The sequence below is a fragment of the Camelus ferus genome, chromosome 1, assembly GCF_009834535.1.
Source record: "Camelus ferus isolate YT-003-E chromosome 1, BCGSAC_Cfer_1.0, whole genome shotgun sequence".
NCBI classification, from domain to species: domain Eukaryota; kingdom Metazoa; phylum Chordata; class Mammalia; order Artiodactyla; family Camelidae; genus Camelus; species Camelus ferus.
In genome coordinates this window covers 45,757,856-45,779,407 of record NC_045696.1, presented here as the reverse complement: position 1 = coordinate 45,779,407, position 21,552 = coordinate 45,757,856, and positions in this window count along the sequence as shown.

Genomic DNA, 21,552 nt, shown 5'->3' with positions numbered 1-21,552 from the left:
TATTCTTGCCTCCTTTGTCATAGATTAATTGACCAAAAGTGTGTGGGCTTATTTCTGACCTTTCTATCTTGTTCCATTGATCTATGTGTCTGTTTTTGTGCCAGTAGCATATTGTTTTGATTATGGTATCTTTGTAGTATAGTCTGAAGTCAGGGAGTGTGATTCCCCCAGCTCCATTCTTCTTTCCCAAGATTATTTTGGCTATTTGGGGTCTTTTGTGTTTTCATACAAATTTTAAATTTTTTTGTTCCAGTTCTGTGAAAATTGTCATTGGTAATTTGATAGGGATTGCATTGAATCTCTATATTGCTTTGGATAGTAGGGCCATTTTAACAATATTGTTTCTTCCAATCCAAGAACACAGTATATTTTTCCGTCTGTTTATGTCATCTTCAGTTTTTTTCCATTGGGTCTTATAGTTTTTGGAGTAAAGACCCTTTGTCTCCTTAGGTAGGTTTATTCCTAGGTATTTTATTCTTTTTGATGTGATGGTAAATGGGATTGTTTCCTTAATTTCTTTTTCTTATATTTCATCATTAGGGTATAGAAATGCAACAGATTTCTGTATGTTGATTTTGTATCCTACCACTTTACTGAATTCACTGATGAGCTCTAGTAGTTTCCTGGTAGCATCTTTAGGATTTTCTATGTATATATCATGTCATCTGCAAACAGATTTTCTATGTATATATCATGTCATCTGCAAACAGTGACAGTTTTACTTCTTTTTTTCCAATTTGGATTCCTTTTATTTCTTTTTCTTCTCTGATTGCTGTGGCTAGGACTTCCAAATCTATGTTGAATACAAGTTGTGAGAGTGGGTGTCTTTTCTTGTTCCCGATTTTAGAAGAAATACTTTCAGCTTTTCATTATTGAGTATCATGCTAGCTGTGGGTTTCCTCATATATGACCTTTATTATATTGCAGTACGTTCCCTCCATGCCCACTTTGTGGAGAGTTTTTATCATAAGTGGGTATTGAATTTTATTAAAACCTTTTTCTGTGTCTATTGAGATGATCATATGGTTTTTATTCTTCAGTTTGTTAATGTCATATATCACATTGATTAATTTGCAGATATTGAAAAATCCTTGCAGCCCTGGGATAAATCCCACTTGATCATGGTGTATGATTCTTTTAATATATTGTTCGAGTTGATTTGCTAGTATTTTGTTGGGAATTTTGGATCTATATTCATAGGTGATATTGGCCTGTAATTTTCTTGTTTTGTGATATCTTTGTCTGGTCTTGGTATCAGTGTGATAGTGTCCTCATAGAATGAATTTGGAAATGTTCCTTTGCAATGTTTTGGAATAGTTTCAGAAGGATAGGTGTTAACCCTTCGCTAAGTGTTTGGTAGAATTCACCTGTGAAGCCGTCTGGTCCTGGACTTCTGTTTGTTGGGAGTTTTTAAATTACTGATTCAATTTCAGTCCTGGTAATTGGTCTTTTTATATTTTCTATTTCTTCCTGGTTCAGTTTTGGCAAATTTTACCTTTCTAAGATATTGTCCATTTCTTCTAGGTTGTCCAGTTTGTTGGTGTATAGTTAGTTGCTCATAGTAACCTCTTATGATCCTTTGTATTTCTGTGGTGGTGGTTGTAACTTCTTTTTCATTTCTGATTTTATTTATTTGGGCCCTCTCCCTTTTTTTCTTGATGAGTCTGGCTAAAGTTTTATTGATTTAGTTTATCTTTTCATATAACCAGCTTTTGTTTAATTGACGTTTTCTATTGTTTTTTAGTCTCTATTTCGTTTATTTCTGCTCTAATCTTTATAATTTCTTTCCTCCTACTAACTTTGGGTTTCATTTGTTCTTCTTTCTCTAGTTGCTTTAGGTGTAAGGCTAAGTTGTTTACTTGAGATTTTTCTTATTTTCTGAGGTAAGCTTATATTGCTATAAACTTCCCTCTTGGAACTGCTTTTTGCTGTACCCAAGAGGTTTTTAGATAGTCATGTTTTTATTTCCATTTGTCTTTAAGTATTTTTTGATTTCCTCTTTGATTTCTTCAGTGATCCATTGATTGTTTTGTAGCATATTATTTAGCCTCCATGTTTTTGTGTTTTTTGCAGTTTTTTTCTTGTTGATTTCTAATCTCATAGTGTTGTGGTTGGAAAAGATGCTTGATATGATTTCAGTTTTTAAAAATGTACTGAGGCTTGCTTTGTGGGCCAGCATCTATTTTTTTGAGATATATTGGTCTGTACTTTTATTTTATTGTACTGTCTTTGTCTGGTTTTGGTATTAAGGCAATGTTTACCATAGAATTGTTAAACTCATAGAATGAGTTAAGTATTCCATCTGCTTCTATCTTCTGAAAGAGGTTACAGAGAATTGGTATAATTTCTTCCTTAAATGTTTGGTAGATTTCACCAATGAACCCATCTGAGCCTGATACTCTTTCTATTTTGGAAGGTTATTAACTATAGGTTCAATTTATTTACTAGTTATAGGCCTATTCTTATTTTCCTTAATAGCTTTATAGTATCACAGGTCTTTTTCTGCACTTCATTTTCCGGTGTTTCATGAGACCCTTTCATTTTCACGTCAAGCTGTTGGCTGCTTCAGACAGGGAATGAGGATGTCGTTGGTATAAGGAGATCAAAGGTACAATGAAGGGAGATTAAGAAAACTACATGACCATTCCTTAAATTTCAGGAAGGATGGTGATATCATATAACAAAGTTAATATTGTGTACACATTTAATGGATTAGGTTGAGAAAGTAGAGAAAATAAGAGACAACCATGGCTAGTGCCAACATTAACCCAGGCACATAGGCCCCTAGACTAGTTTCCATGATTTGGAAGGCCCCACTCTTATTCTTCCCTGACTATGCCCTTCATTTCAGTATGAAGATTTTTCTGGGTCTAAGGGTATGTTTCCCATCTCAAACCCATGCCTCCCTCCCCCAATTCTAAACCATGCTCTGGGAACCTCAAAATTCATCAGCTCACATTCCAGTGCCTACATGGACTTTTTCCCTGTATCCATCTTCCTAGGTAGACACGTGTATTTTTTCCTACATCCAAGAAGGACATCTATTTATACTCTTGCCTAGGTTCAGAACATGTTAGGGGCAATCTGACCATGTTTGCTCATAATGATAATTAGGCTAGAGATGTGTACCTGTGTGTGTGTGTGTGTGTGTGTGTGTGTGTGTGTGTGTCTCTGTGTGTGTGTCTGTGTGTCTGTGTCTGTGTGTCTGTAGGTTATTAGAGAGTAAAGGGGAGAAAATGTAATCATCTCTCTGCTTATGTTTCTAGGGATTTGGCAGCTTAGGTCTGGATTGGCTCCCACCTGTCAGCAAATTCACATAGAAAAGATCAATGATGCATGCATGAAAGTCTGAAAAGATGAGTTTTACAACTTTGGAATCAGGTTTTCCTATTACAGGGATATATGGGAGGAAGGTGGAAAGAAGACCATTCCTGCAGATAGAAGCCCTAGTAATGGAGAAATCAATAATTTAAGGTGAAAGCAGGGTTTGGAGAGGGTTTGATTTGGAAAGGGTATATTGGATCATGCTTATAGGCAAAGAGAAATAAACTAGTTGAAAGGGAAATAAAAAATTGCTTTATTATGTACTGACATTACTAAAACATACCCTTTGAGTTTATTGGATAGTAAAAGTTGCCTTTTTATATTGCAAATATTTTATCTGTACTTTTTTAGTGTATAGCGTTTTCCTATAACCTTACATATAAACTATAATTTACTGACCCTTAAATGTAGGACTGGCAACTCTAACTTAGTGTTAATGATTCAGGATATTTAGTAGGCATGACAGTTGCTGTAATGTCTCATGGAGTCACCCACAGGTTTGCAGATTGCTATGGACTGAATTGTGTCCCCCTGAAAATTCATACATTGAAGAACTAACCTCCAATGTGATGGCATTTGGAATTGGGACTGTGAGAGATACAGTTGTACCTTGGTATCCATGGGAGATTGGTTTTAGGACCCCTTGTAGATACCAAAATTGAAGGATGCTCAAGTCATTTATATAAAATGACTAGATTACTTATAATACCTAATACAATGTCAGTGCTATGTAAATAGTTGCTGGTGCAAATTCAAGTTTTGCTTTTTGGAACTTTCTGGAATTTTTTTAAAAAATATTTTTGATTTGAGGTTGGATGAATCTGCAGATGTGGAAACTGAATTTGAAGGGCTGACTGTGATTAGGTTTAGAGGAGGCCATGAGGGTGGGCCCTTCTTCATAGTATGGTATAGATGTCCTTATAAGAAGAGACACAGAGATAACAGCTTGCTCTCCATCTTTCTCTGCTACGTGAAGACAGAGTGAGAATGTAGCTGTATACAAGACAGGAAGAGAGTCTTCACCAGAAATCAGTCATGCTGGCACTCTGAGTGTACACTTCCAGCCTCCAGAACAGTGAGAAAATAAGTGTCTATTGTTTGAGCCGCCCTGTCTTATAATATTTTGTTATGGCAGCCAGAGCTGACTAAGACACAGATGGAGACAATGTTGATGATGTGGGGCATAGGGATGAATAGATGTTGAGCCCTGTAGGGTCTGTCCCTACGACTTGCTTTTTAAAAAGAAGTCCTAGAAGTCATCTTTCTTTTCTTGGATTCCTAAAGAAAGCATATACAACCGCATGCCCCAGTACAATAACACAGCTGCCTTTCTGTATAATTAGAGACCCTATGAATACAACATTTTTCTTCCTGGTCCCAGAAAACCAATTTCTCTGCTATTGTCATCAGAATTATTTGGTTGGGCATCTGACTCTGATTCATGCACTAGCAACCCAAGAGACCACATACTTGCATATTCATTTGACCACATTTGCTTATCTTGCAAGCATAGTCGATGAGGGTAAGGAGGCATCCCTCACTGTTTCAAGAATATGTATATGTACAACTTGGAGCTGCTTGTTGCAATCTTACATATTGGTCTCAATCAAAATAAATGTTGTCCATTCATCAGAGGTAGTATTAGATCCATTGCTTTATTCCCTGTTTGAGCAGAAGTCCAGGTACAAACAATAGCAAAAACTGTATCTTTGGGGAGATAAGGTTAAAAACTATAAGTGGCTGAATAATAAGTAAATCTGAATTAACATTTATTATAATGACTCATTTTGATCCATGTATTGAGTCAATGATGTCATATTAAGGAGAAAAAAAATGGTTTAAAAATAATTCCCCACCTGTGTTGTTGACTGGAAGTAGATTTCCATTTTTTCATTGCTTATCCTGAAGGGGGTGGAAGTAAGGAGGATATGCTGTGAGCAGTGTTCTTAATATTCCACTCCTTTGGGGAGCTTAGCTATAAGGCAGCCTTCTATTGAGCAGAGAGCATATGAATTGGGAAGATTCCTGCTAGCTGTCTGGTCCTAGTTCCTCCCTAAGAAAGCAGATAGATAATCTCATTCACGGCTATATCCAGCCTTTGCCTACATCACACTGTGGATGAATTTTTCAAAATATAATTGTGTCATTCCTTCCAGTTGGGACAAAATGGTATAAACTCATTTTCCCATACTATTCCTGTTAAGCACAAGTATAAAGCACAGGAAACAATCAAAGGATAACTCTAAAAGGTGCTAAAAAGATGAGTTTTCTTGGAGACCCCAGGACCAGAGGAATAGTACAGCAGCAGAACATCTTACATCCTCCCACCCAAAAGAGGAGCGCACTCAGACTTGGCATTTCTACACCTCCATATAGCATGTGAAGGCAGCCTAAGTAGGCTTATTTGTCTCCAGATCCAACGGGAGTCCCTCTGATGACACAAGGGGAGTTTAACACCACTAGAAAGGTGAATCAACTGGGACTCCTGTCAGAAAATCAAGGCAGGGGAGACATTCTCCTTCCCTGCCAGCCCTGACTACTTATCTTTCCACCAAAAGATACTGAAATTGTTGGGCAGAACCAGCAACAGGGACCCAGCTACAGCAGGTGGTCTGGTCTGGGAAGCACCTTTCTCCCTTTGGATGATACTCTCCTCCCTGACCCAGAGACATCAGGGTAGGTAGATAAAACCAGAAAAAAGAGACCCAGTCATGGCAAGTGACATGGTGTAGGAAGCCTCTTTGTCCTTACTAGTGCAAGATATTAAAGTAGACAGGCATAGGTAGGAGGGTCCCACCAGACCCCTCTCATGCGGAGACAGCCAGAAATCCTAGACACCAGGAGCAGGGACAGTGGGAGCCCCAGACAAGCTAAATAAATAGAACAAACCAAATAATACCATAAAGGTCCTGAAAATTAAACTGCTTTTAGAACCAGAGCTTATAAAATTGAACCAAGATGCAGAAGCCAAGACTAAACAGGGTGACTACCTGCTAAAATAAAAGACTTAAATAGAATGCAGAGTCTGCTACATGATAGAGTGTTCATGATACAATAAAAATTGTTTCATCATACCAAGAGCCAAGAAAATCACAACTTCAAAGAGGAAAGATAATCAACTGAAGCCAACGTTAAGATGAATGAGATGTTGGCACTACTTGACAAGTATTATAAGTATTGTAAGCAACTTTATAAAAATGCTTCAACAAGCAATTACAAATTCACCTGAAGCAAAAAAAAGAAAGAAAAGAAAGAAAGAAAGAAAATATTACCAAAGAAATATAAATTATAAAAAGGACTCAAATGAAACTGTAACAGAAATACAGCAAGAGAAATTAAAAACTCAGTGGATGAGTTTAATAGTATAATGGAGATAACAGAGGGTAAATTAGTGAATTTGAAGACAGAATAGTAGAACTCATCAAATCTAAACAACACAGAGAAATAGACTGAAAATAAAGGACAGAAGCAGGATGCTGTGGTATGATAGCAAATGATCCAATATTCATATTGTCAGAGTCCCAGAAAGAGGAGAGAAAAAAATGGGACTGGAAGAGTATTTGAAGAAATAATGTCTAAAACTCCCCAAATTTGGTGAAATACATAAACCTACAGATATAAGAAGCTGAGAGAACCCTAAACAGATAAACTTGAGGAAGTACATGCCAAGAAATATCATGATTAAAATTTTAAAACTGAAGATCAATTAAAAAAAAAAAAACAAAAGGAACCAGGGAGAAATGACATTACCTATAGAAAATCCTAAATCAATTAGCAGCAGATTTCTTTTCTGAAACCATGGAGACCAGAAGGAAGTGGCAAAATATTTTTAAATGCTAAGAGGAAAGAACTGTCAACAACAAACTCTATATCAATCAGACCTATGCTTTATGAATAAGGGGGAAATAAAAACATTGTTAGATGAAAGAAAATTAAAGATCTGTTACTAGATTTTTCCCTTAAAGACTGGTTAAAGGAACTTATTTTACAGAAAGGAAATGATATAAAGAAGGAATCTTCAGCATCTGGATGGAAGAAGGAAAAATGGAAAAAGCAGAAATATGAGTACAAACATAAGACTGTCTTTCCTCCTGAGATTTATAAATTTTATTTAATAATTAAAACAAAAGTTAGGCAATCATCTGATACTCAAGACAACTGTATTTAAAACTAGGGGAAGGAAAAGACACCCAAATGAAAGTGAGGTTTCCACACATCATCTGAAGTGGTAGATGTTGATTTCAGTAGACTGTAAGTTACACATCTATATCTAAATCTATATTTCTATTTCTTTTGTCTATCATTGATATCTATAGATTCTCTTTCTATATATAAAATACGCAGAGCAGCCTCTGTAAAAACTATGCAAAGACGTATCCTCAAACACTATAAATAAATCAAGAAGGGTTCCTAAAAATACTTAATGAACAGCAGATAGGTAAGAGCAAAGAAACAGAGTAAAGAGAAGAAGAACCAAATAAAAAATATATAATAAGATGGCAGATGTAAGTATTAATGTATCAATAATTACCTTAAATAAATGGTTTAAACCTGTCAATAAATAGGCAGAAATTTCAGAGAAAATAAAAAACATGAGCTATCTATGTACTGTTTAAAGGAAAGTCACTTTTAATTTAATGACATAGTTACAAGTTAAAAGGATGCCTAAAGATATACCATACAAACATTAATTTAAAAATAGGAATAGCCATATTAACATCTGAAAAAGTCAATTTCACAGAAAAAAATTACTAGAGACAAAAAGAGAGATATTACATAATGATGAAATGGTTAATCCATTGACACAATGATTCTAGATGTTTATGTATTAAGAAATAGAGCCTCAAAATATATGAAATAAAATTTGATAGAGCTGAAAGAAGTAGATAAATATACAGTTGTAACTGGAGACTTCAACACTCTCTCTCAGTAAATGATAAAAACACTAGCCAGAAAAATCAGCAAGGATATAGAATATCTTAATAATACAGTCAACCAACAGCATTGAATAGGTGTATGAAGACTCCACCCAACAACAGCTTATCACACATTTGTTTTTCAAGCATCCATGGAACATTCACCAGGATAAACCATGCCCTGGCTATAAAACAAACTTCAAAACTTTAACATAATTGAAATCATACAGAGTATGTTTTCTTTCCATAGTGGAATCAAATTAGATAGCAGTAAAAGCAACAGAAAAGCAGAAGCAGAAAAGCAACAAGAAAATCTCTAAACACATGGAAATTCAACAGCATACTTCTAAACAATCCATTTGTCAAAAAGGAAGTCTCAAAGGTATGGATGTAAACAAAAAAGCAACATAATAAAATTTGTGGACTCAGCTAAAGCAATGAGTGGAAATTCATACCACTGAATACATATTATTAGTGAATAAATGTCTGAAATCAATGTCCTAAGTCCTTATCTCAAGAAACTAGAAAAAGAAGAGCAAAATAAACCTAAAGCAAGCAGAAGAAAGGAAATCATAAAGAGCAGATATCAATGCAATTGAAAATAGAAACACAGTAGACAAAAATAAATGAAATGAAACCTGCTTCTTAAGAAAATCATTAAAATTGATAAATGTTTATCAAGGCTGGTATTAATAAAAAGATGACACATTCACAAATATAAAGAATGAAATAAGGGATAATTGTTACAGATTGTGCAGCCCTTAAGAAGATAATAAGGTACATCAGAAATTGATGCAACATTGTAAACTGAGTATACTTGAAAGAAAGAAAGAAAGAGGAAAGGAAAATAGTAAGAGGATAATAAGGGAGTACTATGGACAACTTTACTCATAAATTTGACAACTTAGAAGAAATGAACCAATTTCTCAAAAATCAAACTGATAAAACTCAATGAAGATGAAATAGATATGAATAGTCTTATAATCATAAAGTAAGTTGAATTCATAATTTAAAATCTCTTGTAAAAGAGATCTTCAGGCCCATATAGATTCACTGGAGAATTCTACTAAATGTGTAAGGAATTAAGACACCCCCCCCCCAAAGTTAACACCAATCTTATATAAGTTGTTTCAGGAAATATAAGAGGAGGGAACACTTCCCAACTTATTTTATGAGGCCAATATTATCCGGATACTGAAACCAGAGGGAGAAATGAATCCACTGATCAATATCTCTTATGAACTTAGACACAAAAATCTTCCACAAAAGTTAGCAGACAGAATCCAACAGTATATAAAGTTAATTACATACCAAGAGCAAGTGAGATTTTTTTCTAGGTATACAATGCTGGTTCAACTTAGGAAAGTCAATCCATCTAGTTCACCACGTCAACAAGCTAAGGGAGAAAAATCATATGATTATGTTAACACATGAAAAGCTTGACAATATCTGACACCCTTTTATGATAAAAAATATAGCAAATTAGGAATAGAGGGGAATTATCTAAACATGATTAAGAGCTTCTACAAAAACCCTACAGCTAACATACTTAATGATAAAAGAGTGAAAGCTTTCTTCTTAAACTTTGGAAACAAAGCAAGGCTGTTCACTCTCACCACTCTTAATATAGTACAGGAAGTTCTAGCAACTGTGATATGGTAATAAAAATACATAAAAAGCATACAGATTATAAATAAATACATAAAACTATGGCTATTCACAGATGACATGATTGTCTACATAGAAAATTCTGAGGAATCCAGCCAAAACTGCCTCATAAGTCAGCTCAGCATGGTCACAGGATACAAGATAAGCATACGTGAATCAATTGTATTTATATATAGTAGCAATGAACACATAGGTGCTGAAATTAGAAATACAATACCATTTACAGTTACATCCAAAACAAATGAAATTCTGAGTTCTTGATCTAATGAAACATGTGCAAGACTTGTATGCTGAAAACTACAAAATGCTGATAAAAGAAATCAAAGAAGATGTAAATAAATGGAGATATGTGCCATGTTTGTGGATTAGAAGACTCAACATCTACATAGCTGTTCTACCTTTTGCCAAGGTACTTTAGCTTCCTCATCTCTGAAAAAGCAGAAATGTCCAGAACTTACCCTAAAAATTTCCTGCTTAATACAGTACCTGGCATATAGAAATTTCTCCATGCATTTTAACTACCTTTATAGCTCCAGGCTTTAATTTGTGTGGCTTTCTAGAGTTCTGGGTAAGTTTTAGTCTGCAAAGATTTCTGAATCTCTGCTCAGCTCATTTAGCATTCTCATCTCAGTGTTGACAAGCTAATATTGTAGTAAATCATGACTATTCATCTGTGCTCAAACTTCTTAAGTAATGGAGATTGTCTTTTAACAGTGCAGCATTTTCAAAATTTTACCTTTTGTTTTTCTCTAAGTGTATTTTAGTATTCATATTGTATCATGATCCTTTAGGATTCACCTAACTCTTTGATACTACAATAGAAACATTGTGTTTTATTTATGGCTTAGCTAGTCATGTTTTCTTACACAGTTTTACATAAAATACATACTCCCTTCTCTCAGATTGCTGAATTAATGTGGCTAGCATGCTTTTAGCAAGGCAAACTATTGCTACATTGTTAGGAAGTATTTTTTGGCAACTGAAAAAGTCTCCTCCAACCCCTTCCCATTAAAAAGAATTTTTTTTTTAATGTGTGTGTTTATTTCTTAAATCTAAATCTGTTCTAGAAGACAGTGAAGGCTGATTTCAGATAGAAAAGTGTTTAATTTTATTCAACTACATATAATATTTGTAATTATTTTCTCTTTTAACACACAATTTCTCTATAGTAACTAAACATATATTCTTCTATGCTAAACAGGTTATTGTGAACCTTCCAGCTGTTACCAGAAACACGTATTAACACTTCTAAGTCATTTTGATCTACATCATTACTGATGTTGGTTTTAAAAAAACATGTCACTGTAATTACTACCCAAAATAGAAACATGCTTTCAGTAATTATAGTGACTTGGTGAATATGTAACAAAACATTTAAAAATAATTTCAGTTTTATTCCTCAAATGCAAATGCTTATGGGGCAATTTATATGACATATCATATGAAAAATTATTTATATATTTATATAATTATCCGCTGGGCCATTTATTGTTTGAATGCAAACTGTTTCTAGAGGATTGTTTGAAAATTTTTCTTTTAAGTGATGATATTTACCTTTTTAAAATATGAATTTGTTTACATTTGCCAAACAGTATCATTTAGAAAGAGCTTTCATTCAACCATTTACTGATAGGTTGACATACTAATTTTTAGAGGCTAGCATATTAGGTGTAAACATTCTGGGTTTGTGCATGTTTTAAATTGAGGGAGAGCTAGCTGGGTTCTGCCTTTGTTTCTGTGCCACTCCCGACTGACTCACAAGTACACGGGGTGACCATGTGCTGGTCTGAGGTGATGGCGCTCTTGGACATCACTTCCTCCTTTTAGCTGAAGGTTTGGCAAAGGATTAAATGCAGAATCTGGTTATCTTGGCTGGATGTACTCATGACTTGAATTGAAAGAAAAATGCTTTTTGAGCTTAGAACAAAAGTTATCATACTTTATATTGTCTGATTCCACCAGCCACAAGTCAATGGAGTTTTAAAACCTGGGACAACTCATATATTGCTACATTTAATTTTACCAGTCAGCATTATTTCTTAATGAACACCAATGACTTATAATGTTAGCAATTTGAGTAATCTTCAATAATGGCTTTTCGTTGTCCTGTGGCACATTTTGTATCTTTGCCAGTCAGCTGTTGGTTAGACTTCTTCTTTCCTTGGATTTGTTAACTCTGTCCTTTTCTATCACAAGCCTTCTGTGCTTCAGGATATGTGTTATAAATTATATTAGTCCATTCTCCACTTTGCTGGTTTTAACTTTACTCTGTGGGTACTTAGTCTTTTAAATGTTCCAGAAAATCATCATTCTTCATTTTGATTTGTTGGAGGTGAAATCCATTTACTGAACGAAAAGTCATTCTCAGATCACAATAATTTTCTTTGTTCTGCTTGTCCAGTTTTTTTTAGAATAGGTAGTAGCAAGAGGTTAGAATTTTCTGTAAGCCAAATAATAAAATTACAGAAAAATACCAATAAGAAAAATAATTTGAAGTTCTCCATCAAGATATAAAAGTTTGAAAACGAGGATTGTTTCAACCATGCTCAGAAACTCTCATGACCTAAATGTTTGGTGGGCCAAAATGTAAGCTTTCAAATGAATATGAAAACAGATTCCTTTACCTGGTATTTTTTCCTATTTAGAAAGATAGTTAATGTGCCTTTCATCTTCTTCAGGAAATATTAGAAGTACAGAGGAAAAGATTTCAGAGAACTTAAGCTAAAAATATCTTAGTGATTTTCTGCATGGCAGTGTTTTCAGTGAAGGTCAAGCATCATAAAGTTATATCTAAATAAATATACTTCTAAAGAGATTATTTTGTTTCTGTGTATAATAATGAATATTCTTGGCCTGTAAACTCTTTGTTAATGTGCGTTAGGGAAAATGACAGCATCCCCTTCGGCTTATTCAGTATCTAATCTGCAGCTTTGGCCACTAACAAACATCATGTAGCATTAGACTGACTTACACTAAATTATTTCCAGTTCAGTGAAGAATAAATTGGTTTAGTGAAGAAATATTATAAAATAAATAACATGAACATGATATACCAGTTTGAACTATTTTCATAAAAAATTGTTTATTTTCATTAAGAAAAATTATAGGATAAATATAATAAATAATATTTCAGTCACCTCTGTAATGATGTAAAAGGAGTAATTTCTAAAAAAGGATAACGTGAGGTTTTAGATTTACTTCACGGAAAAGCCATTTATTTAGCTGTGGTCACAACTGGCTATTTATGTGGCACAAATTCACCCATAGTTTAATAAACCATAGCCCTCTTTTTCATGTAGATTTCTACAGCTAATCCAGATTTCCCATACTTGGCAATTTTGGATCTTGATTGATCTTTATAGGTATACTCATTGAAGTGTAACTTTCACAGGATCCATTTAGTTCCTAGAATCCTTTGAGTACTTTCAGTTCCCTGAATGTTCCATGCTTTCTTCGCTTTCTGTAGGGATTTAAACTGTCTTCTCTCTCTGATTTGACTGTCTCCCCACCCAACCCTCCTCTGAGACTATTCTAAAGGAAGCACATTATCCCTTTCCCATCTCTGCTAATGTCCACAGCACCCCATTGCAGTGCTTTATTTGCTTACAGATTGCACCGGTGTAATAAGATCTGGCATATAGTAACAACTTCATAGACATTTGTAGAATAAACAAGAGTTTGAAATAAATGCTTTAGAATGTTGCAGAACCTCTTCATTTTTTCCCAAAGCCCAGTGAGAGATCCTTCAACTCTACAAATACAGATGAAGATAGAAATAAAAGGAACTAATGGTCATTGGTATCATGCTGCTATGGGCTAGGCAGAAAGTCCGGTGCTTTGCATAAACTATCAGAGAGAGAAGCATCAATAATTCTAAACTCCTCCTTTAATAAGTGAATAGATTAATGGGTAATAATTTCAGTGTAATTAGTTAATAATCTTACCCCTTCCCTAACCCTGTCCTTACACACTAATCTCTAAACACCACATTCAAATCTATAAAATTGAAGGCAAAAATAAAATTATCATGATGTCAAAAACATACGAATAAACCTTTCTTGGGATAATTTATATGTTGAAAATGATTTCCTGTCCTATGAAAATATATGAAACTATATCCTCCTCATACGTGCTAAATCATGAATGTGACAGGTAATACATGTATTTGTGATGGATAAAATCTGAGATACAGTCACTAGTGAATGTAGAAGGGAGCGCAGTCTGGAGAATAATGGCTTTTTTGGTTCCACTCACATAATCTCTGTGCAGCACAGCCAGCGTTGCCTGTGTATTTTTTATTGCTGTTATTTTTGTTTTTATATAGCTGTGTGATTAACCAGCCTCCCCACACTTCCCATCCTCTGACAGACTTTAAATTGTTAGAGAAAGGCAGATCATATTTTTTCTTTCTTTTGTCAATTTCAGTAATTTTGGCTATATGCAAAAATGAAACTGCTGACCCACAATTAGTAGATATAATTGACTTTTCTATTCCTAGTGATGGATTTTTATTGATTCAGCTACACATTCTCAGCTCTTTTGATCAGCAACACATTAACACACACAAACTTACACAGTGGTTTTCTGTGTGTATCATAAGACCCTGGAACAAAGCAACATGTGTAACTTGTGAGCTACAGAGGTATAATTTGGATAGAGCTTAGTTAGCAAAGCACACTAACCAGGGATACTAGCTAATAACCAACATTCTTGTCATAGCTAACCTTCAAGAAAAACTGATGAATCACTTATTAATTTCGCTATGTTTGTGCTAACGTTTAACACTGCAGATAGTATAGGATGGTCTATACTATGGATTTGTGTTGTGGCATTAATAAATATTTAGAATTATGCAATTAATAAGAAATGGAAGAAAAAAAACATTCTCACTTTCCTTCAATCTTGCTTGAAGGAAGAGTAACCTCCATGTTGGGAGATTTATATATATATATATTTTTTTTCCTTCAAACTTTATTGTGTCTCAGTTAAAGAGCAATTAAAATAGCATATTAACCTGACCAAAGGTTAAAATACGTTCCTAGCGTTTAGCATATTTCTTATTCAATGCATGCATGAATATCCTTTGAAAGGATTAGAGAAAAACCTGGGTCTTAAAATAAGGTCTCTGCCATAAAGAAGCACATCCTCTAACCTTCAATAGGTTCTTGAAATATATTCTTAAGATCCCTGCACAAAACATAGTTATGGAAATCTGAATAAAGATTGCAACTCACATATCCTAGTAATTTCAGACTGATGGCAGATTTTTGCCCCTCCTAGAAATATGTTGGGCAGCAGTTGATGAAAATGGAAAAACAGAGTAATGTATGTATAAATGTACTATTTATAACAAATGTCACACATGGTTTCCAAATGGATTTTTCATAGAGCATGAAATTATATGAAAACTGCTTCCAAATTGTATGAAATTATTATTTAAGCTCAGATGCCAAATCAACAGATTATCCTCTGAAAAAATAATTATTTGTATCTTAATTCCTTCCTTTTTTTGGAACTAATAATTTTGATTCAGGATTTCAACAAATGGGACTTTAGAAGAAAGTCTCTAAATTGTAAACTAGAAAAGAATGTAAAAAACATACCTAACTTTTAAAATAATTTGTTAACATGTTGTTGCTTAATCTAAAAGAGCCCAAATTTCTCTGTTTATCAGTTCCCAAGTTCTTCTGCAGTTAATCACAATGGTAAGTGTTGTCATTTACAAGAACTAGAAGCAAATAAAAATATTTATAACAATTTTATTTATGAAATCATCAAAATGATAGTCATTTACTGATTTGAGACTCCTCTACTTAGAACTGAAAGCAAGCTAGAGACAGTAGACTTCCAGAGCAGTGAAAAATATTAGTTCTAATGACAGCTAATTGAATACTTTTTCATGAGGAAGAGTTGGTAAATTATGTTAGTGATAAAAAAAAATTTCTAATTTTTTCTCAGTTATGTTGGTGGAAAATTGTTTACCATTATATTATCTGTTCTTTTAATTGTATATGCGCATGTAGTGGGTAGCTAGGGGAGAGAGAGGTGGATTTCATGGCTCAGGCTAACTCTTCAACCATGGCTGTCTGGAAGAATCTTCAAACTGTGCTGGTAATTGCCTCCACTGATTTCTATTCTGGAAGATAGAGTAGACAGGTCAAACGTAGAGAGGTGAGCAGCAAGTCACAAATGTGACCTTTTCAATTCAAAATCGAGGTGCCGTGGTAAAGGAAGTTTGTGTGCTTGTTCAAAGGAAATTTGTGTCCAGAGGAAGGGTTACTCCTATAGGGTTGTGGATTTTTCAGTTTTATTTTTAAATTTAATATTCAAAATAACATTTAAACCAGTATCACAAATGGGGCAGACAATGTATATATTTACCAGAAATCTGTAAAGTATATTACCTTACCGTTTTATAGATGGATGGTAGTTTAAAGGTTTCAGAATGTGTAAAACTCATTTAGAAGATGGTTTCATTTTCTTTTTCATAAAGTTAATATGTTTTCTTCATGCTATTTCCCTTGTGTTATCCTCTTCCTAATCTCCATTCTAGTTTATAGCTTATCATGTATATTCTTGCTTAAACCCAGAGAACATTCTAGAAGAAAAGAAATACAAGGATCTTAAACAAATCTCTATTCTTTCCCTGTATAGAACAGGTGGGGAGGAGGGATGGGCTGTTGAAGGGAGTCTGTTGGGGTGGATCACTTGCAGTTTAAACGTCTTTCTTTCATATGTATAGCATTTATAGTATTATCTAGCAGTGTAATTATTTTTACTTAGGAAAGTAAGGTTTTTGTTTTCAAAATGGCATTAAATTTTAAGCACCACTGCATAACATTTTTATCTTTGGTTAGCATTTCAAGAAGGCTGAGATAGCATTGTGTGTGCTTGCCCATCTCTAACTCTCTGAGTTAAGAACTGTGCTGTCAGAAAGAAAAGGGAAAATGTTAGAAATGATCTTTCCTTCTCTGTTTTCCCAGAGACCCAAGGCTTGAAGCATTTTAAACAGCACAAATACCACGTACTAGACAGTCTCTGGGTCTGTCTCCTCCTGTTCAGCAGGGATCAGGTTCAGTAGCCTGCATGCTAAATAGCATCTAGTCCCCTATGACAGCAGCTCACAAAATCCCTTCCTGAGTCTCCTTAATAGACAAGAAGCGGTGTGATGAGAGGTGCAGGACTTGGGGAGCTGGGAAGATAGCCAGGATGCCTCTGATGCTCTCTTCACTCTGGTTCATATTTTTCTCAAGTTAACAGGAAGAGCAGAGCTTCTATTTGGATTCAGACTTAAGGAAATGAAGACCGCTTAGAGTTCCCTGGTAAACTTCCCTTCTCATCCAGGTGGATTTAAACTGGTCTCAGATCACTGTGGAGTTTGATTGGCTTCATAATGCTGATCAAACAGAGTTTTAATTTTGTTTGATAAATGAAAGCTCTACCCTAGGCCAGTGCAAACGTAGCAATTAAAATTGACTCTGCCTAAATAAACAAAAAAAATGCTCTGCTTTTATCTAAGATCCTCCAGGGACCTCACTATAGTCTTGGGTTGACAGCAAGATCAGCTTTACTGATGAACTCAGCCTTCTCTTCTTCTTTCATGTATTCTCCATAAAAAATATTTTCCAAGTGAATTGATTGCTTTATGATGCCTTTTTTAGCAGGTTGTCTTAAAATGCGCTTAATTTGCCTTATGGGTGCTACTTTTTCTTTGTCTCTATATATATAATAATAAAACTGACTCACCATTACATAGACATGAATTCGAATTATTTTTCTAGTAATGGATATTGATTGTGCTCACCCATCTACACATTTTTGCCAGTATATGAGGCACCCATCTATTTTCCAGAACAGCATGGTCTACATAGTGTGATTTTTAAAGAAATCCTATAGAGCTGTATACCCCAAATAATTTTATACAACCTGGTGCTGGCAATTTTACCAACAGAAAAACATTCTTTTGGTTCTCAGGTATTTTTAAAATTCATGTTTAAAGTGATATATCTCTGGGTGGCATAACATTTAAGCTACCACAAATAATATTTTAAAAAAGAGATTGGGTGATAGTCTGTGGAAAGGTCCTTGTCATCCCTAAAAGTTAGACCCCAAGACTGAAGTTGGCTTTCTGTTATGGGAGAAAAGTTTGAAGAGAATGTGAAACCACTGAAGGCATATTGCCTGTGTATAGTCCTACCCTGAACGTGTTCTCTCCTGGTCCTCTTGCAGTAAAATGAACACATTCATTTGAGAATGCTCTGAGTGAATCAGAATATATGTGAGTGTGTGTGTGTAGTGAGTCTGTTTCTGTACATGCCCCTACATCCTTCTTAAGCCCTGGCAACTGCCAATCTGTTCTTTTCTATGATTTGTCATTTTGAGAATGTTATATAAATAGAATCATACAGTATGCAAACTTTTAGGGACTAGCTTTTTTCACTCAGCATAATTCTCTGAAGAATGATATGTAAATAGAATCATACAGTGCACAAAGTTTGGGGGTTGGCTTTTTGTACTCAAGCAGAATTCTCTGGAGAGTCATCCAAGTTGTTCTGTGTATCTGTAGTTCATCTTTATTGCTGTTCCATGGTATGGTGGTACTGTGGTTTAACCATTCACCTGTTGAAGGTCTTGAGTTTTTTCCAGTTTTTAGCTGATACAAATAAAACTGCTATAAACATTCATGTACAGGTTTTTGCATGAAAGTCAACCTTCATTTCTCTGAGGTATGTGGCAGAGGGCGATTTACTGATCACATGGTAATTGTATGTTTAGTTCTTAAGAAACTGGAAAGCTGTTTTCTAGAGTAGCTATTTGCCTTCCCACATGGAACCTATGAGGGATCCAGTTTCTCCTCATTTTTACCAGCATTTGATGTTGCTGCAATATTTTATTTTAGACATTCTGATGGGTGTATATTGATAGCTCATTGCAGTTTTAATAGCATTTTCCTAATTTCTAAATTGTTCAGCATTATTTCATGTGCTTATTTTCCATCTGTTACCACCTTTGGTAAATTTTTTGGTGTGTCTTTAGCTCATTTTCTAATTAGATTGTTTATGTTTTTACTTGGTATTGATTTATAATTCCTTTATATATTGCTAAATTCTAGTTGCCAATATTTTGTTAAGGTATTTACATTTATATTCATGAAGGATATTTGTCTCTCATTTTCTTTGTTTATATTGTCTTTATCTGCTTTTGGCATGAGGGTAACACAGTTTCATAAAATCAATTGATAAGTCTTCTATTTTCTGGAACAAGGCCTCTTCTATTCCTCTTGCAATAAATCAAAACATTCATGTGTGAATTTCTGAATGTTCATCCTTGGGTGAATCAGGATGTATGTGCGTGTATGTGTGTGTGTGTATGTGTGTGTGTGTATAGTGAGCCTGTTTCTGAACATGACCTTATAGGGTTATACAGTAAGCTGCTAATAGCTTGAGCTGTCTTAAAATATCTCTCGAGAATAGAAAAATTATTGTATGTAAATTCTTACTACATGACTAAGAAGAAAGGTGAAAATTTTATTACTGATTTTCAGCACTGTAGAACTACTCCACAAGTTCTACAATATAGCCCTTTTTAATGGACACGGCAGAGAAATATCCAGATTGCCTTGAAATTGCCTCCCCAGACAAAAATAGGCCAGGAGAAGGCAGTAACCCTTAAGGGATGATGCTGCCTGTTTTGCTACAATTAGTGCTGGAATTTTGACTGCAGTAGCCTAGTCCACTTAAGCCAGATGATCTTATGTAACATCTGGATGGATTTTTATAGCTTAGAACTTGATAAAGAAGACAAGGAAATGATTTGTTAATGTAAGTGAATCAGTACTCTGAAATGTGTATGATGAAGAGTATGATTCTCAATAGAGCTCCTTAAAAGATATTAGAAGAGAAAATTAGTACAAATACACATGTGGTTCTTGTAATAATCCCCATTTTTTTTTCCTGCTAAGAAATTTATGAAAACCCTTAGACTGCTGTGGTCCTTTCTCTGTTCTAGACTGCATTTTTATTCCTTGCATTATTCAGATTCTGCTCCTATTTTTATAATATCTCATAGTGTAGTGTTCCTTCTTGTTTTATTTTGATATTTTTTGTTTGATTGTATTAGAATTTTCTGTTACTTTTCATGGACGTACTCACATATTCAGAGATGTTTGTTAATATGATTGCTATGTACTCAATCTTTATCACATAATACACTAAGGATGTTTTGTATTCTCACATTTTCTGAATAAAATTCCTTCCTAGAGAATATTCCACAAAACACTATTCTCATAAAATATTCCACATCCATTACAAGGAAAAACATTTAAAAAAATTGAATACCAAACTTAGCACTGAGGTTGGCATTGTAAATACAAGGTATAAAATAGGCTTTCTTGTCTGGATAAGATTAAAATTCCTAGGTTATCCCTAGGTTATAATTCCTAGACATTTTTCTGATGATAAGACTCAAAGGTTTTATTTTTAAAACATATTTTTTCCCTCAAATCCATATGGAGTCTGGGGAACGTAGTATGAGTTGTGGAGATTAAAATTTGTAACATATAATTATTATAAAAATGAGAAAAACCATTGAAAATATATTCTTTCCAAACTTGGTCAATTACCAGGGGTTCCACTCAGTGGACTTGAAAAAATAAGAAGAAAGTTGGAGTACTCAAAAAAAGGGCAGGCTGGCAGCAGACAAACACTACTTGTATAAAAATGGTAACCATGAGAATTTTCTTCTAAATTCATTGACACAAGGTAAGTGGCTTTTCAATATAATCTAGTACAATTCAGGTTAAGATTATTAAATTGATTCTTCAAGAAATTAAGTGAGTCTCCAAGCCTAACAATTCCAAGTAGCTAAATACTTAAAAAAAAAATCATGAGAGGATGAAACAAAGCAGACTTGGTAAACTGACATATTAATTTATTTTCAGTCAGTTTCATTTTCTACAATTCCTTGGGATAAGTTTGGAACTTCCCACAAAGATAAACATATAGGAGTATCTGAGGAGTAATGGAAAAAGTTTCCTACTGGATGACCAGTGAGCTGAGATCTAAAGAATAAGGAGGAGTTTACTGGGCTAAGGAATGCTGTGTGGGGAAGAAGCTCTGTGGAGATCTTGTGGGAGCTGGAGCATCAGGGTTAAGAACCTGAAATAAAGCAGTGTGTCTGAGGCAGAGTCTAAGGTGGGGTTTTGGTGTGGGATGAGATTAGAGGAGTAAGAGCAAGACCATACAGCCCCGAAGGGCAAGTTAAAATTTTATTCTAATCCTAAAAACAATGGAAAGTCTTTTCTAACTTTTAAAGGATGATGGGATGGTATCCATTCACATTTTGAAAAGAAAACTCTAGCATCAGTAGAGAGAACTCATCAGGAGAGAACAAGAAGGCAGGGAGGACAGTTAGGATGTGAATTGTGTTAGTAAGGGTGAGCTATTTGTACTTGAGTGATGACAGTTTGAAAGGAAAAGGAATGGGTAGCTCTTAGAGCTACTGAGTAGTTAAAATTGATGGGATAACTGGTGGCGCATTCATGAGAAAGAGACACCAGAAGAAGACCAGGTGTAATAGAGCTGTAATCATCGTTGAGATTGCTTAGGAAGAGAGGAGAGAAAGCATCCCGTGACCAAGCTTTAAG